The 9,533-nt window shown below is 44.5% G+C and overlaps 1 pseudogene; it reads right to left on the reverse strand.

Annotated features, from left to right (window-relative positions):
• Nucleotides 1-6,059: 6,059 nt before the first annotated feature.
• LOC100987283 (small nuclear ribonucleoprotein F-like) lies at nt 6,060-8,167 on the reverse strand (annotated as a pseudogene).
• Between the last annotated feature and the right edge of the window lie 1,366 nt (nt 8,168-9,533).

A 9,533-nucleotide genomic window follows, 5' to 3' on the forward strand; every position in this document is an offset into this window, starting at 1 on the left:
ACCTGGCCGGCATGGTGAAATCCCATCTCTACTAAAAATACAAAAATTAGCCCAAGCGTGGTGGTGCATGCCTGTAATCCCAGCTACTTGGGAGGCTAAGGTGAGAGAATAGCTTGAGCCTGGCAGGTGGAGGTTGCAGTGAGCCGAGATTCTGAGATTGCCCTACTGCACTCCAGCCTGGGCGACAGAGTGAGTGAGACCCTGTCTCAAAAAAAAAAAAAAAAAAAAAAGATGGAAATGATGCTGCACAATTTGTGAGGCAATGCAGCTTCTGACTTGATCACTGGGACACTCACCTTTGGAGCCTGGAACCCCTATGCTGTGAAGAAGCCCAGGCCAAGTGGAGAGGCCACATACAGATGTTCTGGTCAGCAGCCCTGGCAGAGGTTCCAGATGACAGCCAGCATCAGCCACCAAGCATGTCAGAGAACAAGGCTTTAGATGTCCCAACTCCCAGCTGTCAAGTCATCCTCACCCTTTAAACCTTCCCATCTAAAGTCCCACTGCTGTCCCACTGCGCCCTTTCCAAAATGATAAAATGGTTATTGTTTTACACCACTAAATTTGGGATAATTTGTTATGCTGCAGCAGTAGTAACTGAAGCAACACACTTTTTTTTTTTTTTTTTTTGAGAGGGAGTCTTGCTTTTTTACCCAGGCTGAAGGGCAGTGGTGCAATCTCAGCTCACTGCAACCTTTGCCTCCTGGCTTCAAGTGATTCTCCTGCCTCAGCCTCCCAAGTAGCTGAGATTACAGGTGCACGCCACCACGCCCAGCTAATTTTCGTATTTTTAATAGAGACAGGGTTTCGTCATGTCGTCCAGGCTGGTCTCGAACCCCTGACCTCAAGTGATTCCCCCCACCTCCCTGCCTCGGCCTCCCAAAGTGTTGGAATTACAGGCGTGAGCCACTGCAACCGGCTCAACATGCGTCTGTATGTAATTTGTGCATGGGGCAAAAATGTCTCCAGGTCACATGGTTTACAAGAGAGGATTTGGTGAACAGGTGAGGTATGCATATCTTCCGCTTTACTATTTTCCAAATTGTTCTCAAAAATGGTTGTAGCAATTTATACTCCCAGCAGCAGTGAAGGAGGGCTTCCTTTATTTCCTGCTTCACCCACCATTACTGTAATCAGAATTTTCCAGGGTTTGGTCCTTCTGCCACCAATCCCCTCTGAAGAGAGAGAGTAAGGTAAAAGTTAGCAAAGGCCTCCAAGAGCTTTGATTCTGTACAGGACTATGTCTTTGCTGTCAAAAAAAACTGACTTATAGCCAGGCGCGGTAGCATGAGCCTGTAGTCCCCCCTACTCGGGGGGCTGAGACAGGAGGATCACTTGAGTCCAGGAGTTCTGTGTTGTAGTGCACTATGTCATTTGGGTGTCTGCACTAAGTTCGGCATCAATACAGCAACCTCCTAGGATGGGGGGACCACCAGGTTGTCTAAGGAGGGATGAACCAGCCCAGGTTGGAAATGGAGCAGGTCAAAACTCCAGTGTTGATTAGTAGTGGGATCGCACCTGTGAATAGCCACCGCACTCCAGCCTAGGCAACATTATGAGACCCTGCCTCTAAAATAATTAAAAAATTAAAAATAAAATAAAATAGCCCGGGCATGGTGGCTCACGCCTGTAATCCCAGCACTTTGGGAGGCCAAGGCGGGCAGATCACCTGAGGCCAGGAGTTCAAGACCAGCTTGGCCAATGTGGTGAAACCCCATCTCTACTAAAAATACAAAAATTAGCTGGGCGTGGTGGCCGGCGCCTGTAATTCCAGCTACTCAGGAGGCTGAGGCAGAGGTTGCAATGAGCTGAGATCACACCATCGCACTCTAGCCTCGGCGACAACAGTGAAACTCTGTCTCAAAAAATAATAATAATAATAAAAATAAAAAATAAAAACTGACTTATATCCCTTCTCTAAATTCTCCTCAGTCTTTCCTATCCTGTAGAGGAAGGCCTAAGGCATGACAAGATTGCTCCTAGTATTGCCTGATATAACTCATTCTCTCATTCAACAGATATTAGTACTTATCAAGTACTGGCCGGGCACGGTGGCTCACACCTGTAATCCCAGCACTTTGGGAGGCCGAGACAGGCAGATCGCTTGAGGTCAGGAGTTTGAGACCAGCCTGGCCTACATGGTGAAATCCCATCTCCACTAAAAATACAAAATATATATATATATAATTAGCCAGGTGTAGCGGCAGATGCCGGTAATCCCAGGTACTCGGGAGGCTGAGGCATGGGAATCGCTTGAACCTGGAAGGCAGAGGTTGCAGTGAGCCAAGGTCGCCCCACTGCACTCCAGCCTGGGTGATAGAGTGAGACTCTGTCTCAAAAAAAAGAAAAAATAATAATATTTATCAAGTACCAAACTAGATGCCAGACATTTTTCTAGATGCTAAGAGAAAATTATGATGATAATGATGATGATGCCACTGCCATCTAGGGACCAGGTATTTATTGAATTTTTTAGTCACCTAGCATCCATTCACTTGACTTCTGAAACAGCCAGATTTCCTTCTCTCCTTGTTTTCAGTCTATGTGGTTCTCTGAGGTTGTTAACTCCATTTCCATCTCCAGACATGATATGAACTAGCCTGGCCAGTCAGAATATTATATTCCTTTTGCAACAGTGATTGGTTCAGGGCTGAGCAGACCAGCCAGAGCCAATGATGCTAAATATCCAGCTTTCTTTGTGCCTTTGGAGACGCCAACTTTCTCTTTCATGCTAGACATAAACATGACTGGTTGTGAGGCCTCAGCAATGGCAACTGTTTTATCAACATGTGGAACCTGAGAATGAAATGAGCATATGAACAGACTGATACAAACAGCAAAGAGAAATTGAGTCCTAATGATATAGTTTGACTCTTGAATTCACCTAGTCCTAACCTGCCTTTCTTTCCTTCCCCAGTTTTGCATCTGCTGAGGTTTTTACAAGTGTGTTTTTTTTATTTTAATTGAATCATAGCACACATACAGAAAAATACACATTGTAACAAAAGTATAGTTTGCTAAATTTTTACAAATGGAATATACCCATTTAACCAACACTCACATCAAGAAATAAGGACATGATATGATGTATACATGTACATCACATATGTATAGGTATGTATAAGTATATAATATGTGTATGTATATGATGTACATGGTCTCCAATTTATGATAGTTTGACGTACCGCTTTTTGATTTCATGATGGTGAGAAAGTGATACATGTTCAGTAAAAACTGGACTTCAAGAAGGCCAGGCGCAGTGGCTCATGCCTGTAATCCCAGCACTTTTGCAGGCCGAGGCGGGTGGATCACTTGAGGTCAGGAGTTTAAGACCAGCCTGGTCAACATGGTGAAGCCCCACCTCTACTGAAAATACAAAAAATTAGCCAGGCATGGTGGTGCGCACCTGTAATCCTAGCTACTTGGGAGGCTGAGGCAGGAGATTAGCTTGAACCCAGGAGGCGGAGATAGCTATGAGCCGAGACTGCCCCACTGCACTCCAGCCTGGGTGAGAGAACAAGACTCCATCTCACAAAAAAAAAAAAAAGAAAGAAACTGGACTTCAAGTACCTATACAACCACTCTGTTTTTCAGTTTCAGTACAGTGTTCAATAAATGATATGAGATATTCAACACTTGATTATAAAATAGGCATTGTGTTAATTTTACCCAACTTTAGGCTAATATAAGTGTTCCGAGCACATTTAAGGTGGACTAGGCTAAACTAAGATGTTTGGTAGGTTAGGTGGATTAATGCATTTTCAATTTACGGTATTTTCAGCTCACAATGGGTTTAGCAAGATGTAGCCCCTCTGTATGTTGAGGAGCACCTGTGCTGTTCTGTCTGGCTCCGTTTGCTCACCATGTTTGTGAGATTCATGCATACCGATGAGTGAGATTGTAAAACCATTCATTTTAATTGCTGAATAGTATCCTGTTGTGTGAATACACCATAGTTTACTTTCCAGTCAACTGCTGTCATCTGGCATTTGGATCGTTTCTAGTTAGAGGATACTAGGAATAAAGCTGCTATAAGCTCCCTGGGACAGTGGCTCTCAGGCTTGTGAAATACTCTCTTGATGTAGTGTATCAGTCAGGCATAGCTGGGGGGCTCACATGATATCAGCAGCCTTAGTTTCTCTCAATATCTTAGTTCTGCTTCCCTCTGAGTTGGTTTCATCAGATTCATGTGTTCCTCCTGACCAAGCTTATTCTCAGCTGCTCCAGGCTTCCATTCCCCAGCCCAGTCACTTAGCCAAAAAAAGAAATTTTATAATAAAGTCTCATTGGTCTGGCTTCATTCATATGTTCCTCCCCGAACCGATCCCTGTGACTAAAGGGATGGAGTGTGCTGATTGGACAGAAGTGGTCACATACCCACTCCCCAACCCGCCCCCACCCTGGAGCCAGGAAGCAAGATCAGCTTCCTGTGAACCACAAGGTTGATGTAGGGAGGGGTGGCTCCCCGAGGGGAAATCAAAGTGCAATTATTCAAGTGGAATTGTTGCTGGGCAGGCAAAAACAACAGGTATTTGTGGACCACACCAACTTTTTTTTCAATGCCTTCATGCCTTTAGGTGCTCTGTTTCTGCTACCAGGAAATACTGTGTTCTCTTTCTCCTCATCCTCTAAGATCCAGCTTAAATATTTTTCCCATCCTAAAACCTCCCAGAATTTTTGGACTTGATTCTGGATGAATGTTCTTTTTTTTTTTTCTTTCTTTTAAGACGGAGTCTCGCTCTGTTGCCCAAGCTGGAGTGCAGTGGCGCTATCTCGGCTCACTGCAACCTCCGCCTCCCAGGTTCAAGCAATTCTGCTGCCTCAGCCTCCTGAGTAGCTGGGATTACAGGCGCATGCCACCATGCCTGGCTAATTTTTTGTATTTTTACTAGATACAGGATTTCGCCATGTTGGCCAGGCTGGTCTCGAACTTCTGACCTCAGGTGATCTGCCCACCTTGGCCTCCCAAAGTGCTGGGATTAGAAAGGCCTGAGCCACCCCGCCCGGCCTGGATGGATGTTCTTAACCTCCATTTACTCTCCTTCTGTTGGAAGAGGCTCAAAAGCTTAAAACAGCATTCCACAGGCTCTCTTGCAGCTATGACAGTGAGAAGTTAAATTCTGTCAGTTAGATTCATTTGCATGAGATCTGGAGGATGGGAGAGAGGGAGAGGTCGTCTTGCTGGAGCTGTGTCAGCTAAGGGAGCGGTTCTGCAGGTGGGAGGAGCATGTACAGTGGAGTCCACTGTGCAGTCCCCACTTAGGAGGGTGTGAGGTAGTAGGATGGAGGCCATGGTGGTGGCAGGGAAGCAGCAGTTTGGTAACCTTGGGAACAAGGCCTTGCTGGAGGAACCTTGAAATCAAAAGCCTGAAATGGCCCCTGACTTCTACTCTTCCAGACCTCCTAATGATTTTGTAAGCACCTATATCCCTGTATTAAATCTTTTTTATTTATTACTATTATTATTATTTTTAAAATTATAGACACAGAGTCTTATACTGTTGCCCAGGCTGGTCTCAAACTCCGGGCTTCAAGCAATCCTCCCACTTGGGTCTCCCAAAACACTGGGATCACAGGTGTCCAGCCTCAAAATTCTTTTTTGGGCCAGGTGCGGTTGCTTCCACCTGTAATCCCAGCACTTTGGGAGGCCAAGGTGGGTAGATCACTTGAGGCCAGGAGTTCGAGACCAGTCTGGCCAACATTGTGAAACCCCATCTCTACTAAAAATACAAAAATTAGCCAGGCATGGTGGCCCATGCCTGTAATCCCAGCTACTCGGGAGGCTGAAGCAGGAGAATGGCTTGAACCTGGGAGGCAGGGGTTGCAGTGAGCCCAGATCGCTCCATTGCACTCCATCCTGGTGACACAGCGAGACCCTGTCTCAAAACAAAACAATACAAACCACTGAACAAACAAAACCCTTAATCTTTACAACAACATCTTGAGGTAAGTACTACTGCCACCCTCATTTGCAGATGAGGAAATAAAAGTCTAGAAGGATTAAGAAATTTGCCCAAGGTCACACAACTGGTTTCTTATAAATTATGTAAGGTTATGGGTAGATTTCATAATGCCATGGGGAATGCTCTTGATGGGAAGGACTGTCCTTGAAGGCAAGCACTGTCTTTTTTTCATATTTGCACCCCAGTGCCTAAATTAGCACCCTAAGCACTTGATAGGTGTTTGGTAAATATTGGTTGAATGAATTAATGAAACTATTTATGAATTCAGCTGAGTCTGCTGTGAAAAGAAAAAAAAACTAAATATTAAAAAGAAATTCAGAGTATATTTTCCCACTAGAGCACAGGTGAGCAAAGTTCTTTTATAAAGAGGCAGATAGTAATTTTTTTGTTTGTTTTTTTGAGAAAGAGTCTCACTCTGTCACCCAGGCTGGAGTGCAGTCACATGATCACTGCAGCCTGGACCTCTTGGGCTCAAGTGATCCTCCCACCTTAGCCTCCCAAGTAACTGGGACACAGACTTACAACACTATGCCTGGCAAAGATTTTTTATTTTTTTCTATAGAAACAAGGTGTCACTATATTACCCAGGCTGGTCTCAAACTCCTGGCCTCAAGTGATCCTCCCACCTTAGCCTCCCAAAGGGCTGGGATTAGAGATAGTAAATTTTTTTTTTTTTCGAGATGGAGTCTTGCTCTGTTGCCCAGGCTGCAGTGCAGTGGTTTGATCTCAACTCACTGTAGTCTCCGCCTCCAGGGTTCAAGCGATTCTCCTGCCTCAGCCTCCTGAGTAGCTGGGACCACCATGTGCCATCACACCCAGCTAATTTTTGTATTTTTGGTAGAGATAGGGTTTCACCATTTTGGCTAGGGTGGTCTCCAGCTCCTGGCCTCAAATAATCTGCCTGTCTCAGCCTCCCAAAGTGCTGAGATTATAGGCATGAGCCACTGTGCCCAGCCAAGATAGTAAATATTTTTTATTTTACTGGCTGTACAATCTTTGGCACAGTCAATTAATTCTGCTATTCTATCACAAAGGCAGCCATAGCCACTATGTAAACAAAGGAGTGTGTTTCTGTTCCAATAAAACTTTATTTACAAAGACAAGTAGCAGACCAGATTTGGCTCATGGATTGTACTTTGCTGACCTTGCCCTACAAGATGAGTTTTAATATATCAAAAGATTTACTGTAGATTACTGTACTTAGTAAAATCTTTTTTTGCTTTGTTTTGAAAAAATTATTTTATTTTATTATTTTTTTTGAGACGGAGTCTCACTCTGTCTCCCAGGTTGGAGTGCAGTGGCTCGATCTTGGCTCACTGCAATCTCGGCCTGCCAGGTTCAAGCGATTCTCCTGCCTCAGCCTCCTGAGTAGCTGTGATTACAGGTGTGTGCCACCACGCCCGGCTAATTTTTGTATTTTTAGGAGAGACAAGGTTTCGCCATGTTGGCCAGGCTGATCTCGAACTCCTGACCTCAGGCAATCTGCCTGTCTCAGCTTCCCAAAGTGCTGGAATTACAGGTGTGAGCCACCATCCCCGGCCCTCTCCAACATGTAAGTAGGGAATATAGAGCTAACGTTTCAATATTGTATTTCATTTATTTTTATTTTTTTGAAAAACAAATCTTTATTGTCTAGAAATATATATTTTAAAAATCCCCCACAAAAGATGCTATTCTCTAATTTTCCCATCTTCTTTTTCTTTCTTTTTTTTAAGACAGAGTCTTCCTCTGTCGCCCAGGCTGGAGTGCAGTAGTGTGATCTCCACTGCAAACTCTGCCTCCTGGGTTCAAGCGATTCTCCTGCCTTAGCCTCTTGAGTAGCTGGAAGTACAGTCATGTGCCACCACACCCGGCTAATTTTTGTATTTTTGTAGAGATGGGGTTTCACCTTGTTGGCCAAGCTGGTCTTGAACTCCTGACCTCAAGTGATTCACCCGCCTCAGCCTCCCAATCATTTCTCCATCTTCTTCCTCTTCTTCCACACCTCTGATATAAAGGACATTATTACACCTTATTAAAACTTCACCCAGATGTCCAGACAATGCTCCATCTATGTATTCTTCTGTATTTGCAAGCTGCATGTTCATGTAGCCATCTACAGATACCAGGTAGCCCTAGTACTCCATTCCCCGCTTAAGTTTCACCATCCTTGGCTTTCCTGTTACTCCACTGAGGAAAGATCTGGGATTGAGACATAAACTCATCATCGTAACCACAGGCAAATGCTATGGGCAAATGCTGCAGGCCGCTGACCAGGCTGACCAGGCTCCTGACTACAGCAGCTACCACAGGTCCTGAGCCACTGAGCATCAGGAGAAAACTATGTTCAAGATTTTATAGTAAGAAATGTATTTGGTAACATTCCATGATTTTATACCATAGAAGGCTCAGCCAACATTCCATGATTCCACATAGAAGGGGGTTTAGCTAACATTCCTTAAGTCTGTACAGAAGGGTGCTCTGTAGACATTCCATAACGATAAGCAAAAAGGTTCTGCAAACATTCAATGATTTTATACATGGACAGATGTTCTGCAAACGGTTCAAAATTCATGCTACAAGAAAGGATTCTAGCCAGGCGCGGTGGCTCACACCCGTATTCCCAGCACTTTGGGAGGCTGAGGCTAGGTCAGGAGTTTGCGACCAGTCTGGCCAACATGGTGAAACCCTGTCTTCACTAAAAATACAAAAAATAGCTGGCCATGGTGATGGGAACCTGTAATCCCAGCGACTTGGGAGGCTGAGGCATGATAATCACTTGAACCCGGGAGGTGGAGATTGCAGTGAACCAAGATCGCGCCGCTGTACTCCAGTGAGGGTGACAGAGCGAGACTCCATCTCAAGAAAAGAAAAGAAAGGACTCTAAACATTCCATGATTCTGTATACATGTGGGTGTTCCTCAAAAACAGTTCATAATTTGATTTTTTTATTTTATTATTTTTATTTATTTTTTTGAGATGGAGTCTCACTCTGCCAGCCCGTCTGGAGTGCAGTGGCACGATCTCGGCTCACTGCAACCTCTGCCTCTCAGGTTCAAGCGATTCTCCTGCCTCAACCTCCCAAGTAGCTGGGATTACAGGCATGGGCCACCACGCCTGGCTAATTTTTGTATTTTTTGTAGAGAAGAGGTTTCACCATGTTGGCCAGGCTGGTCTCAAACTCCTGACCTCACGTGATCCGCCCGCCCTGGCCTCCCAAAGTTCTGGGATTACAGGCGTGTGCCACTGCTCCCGGCCGACAGTTCATAATTCCATATACAAGAAGGAAAACTTATTTGTTCTGACACCCTGAAATTCTGTACACAGGAAGTGCTCTGTAAACATTTATGATTTCATTGCTATGAATAGGCTTTATAAATATTACATAATTCTAATAGATAGAAATGGGCTATATAGAACTTCTTGATTTTATGCTTTTGTACACAGTTGGTGATTCTATAGCTGAAGAGCACTCTTCAAACAATTAATGATTCTACCTAAAGGAGGGTACAGGTTTCCCTGAACCTACCTAGAACAAAGGGTACTCTGTAAAGATTCCATAATACTAAACATAGGGAACTCTGCCTGCTG

The sequence above is a fragment of the Pan paniscus genome, chromosome 21, assembly GCF_029289425.2.
Source record: "Pan paniscus chromosome 21, NHGRI_mPanPan1-v2.0_pri, whole genome shotgun sequence".
Taxonomy (NCBI): Eukaryota; Metazoa; Chordata; class Mammalia; order Primates; family Hominidae; genus Pan; species Pan paniscus.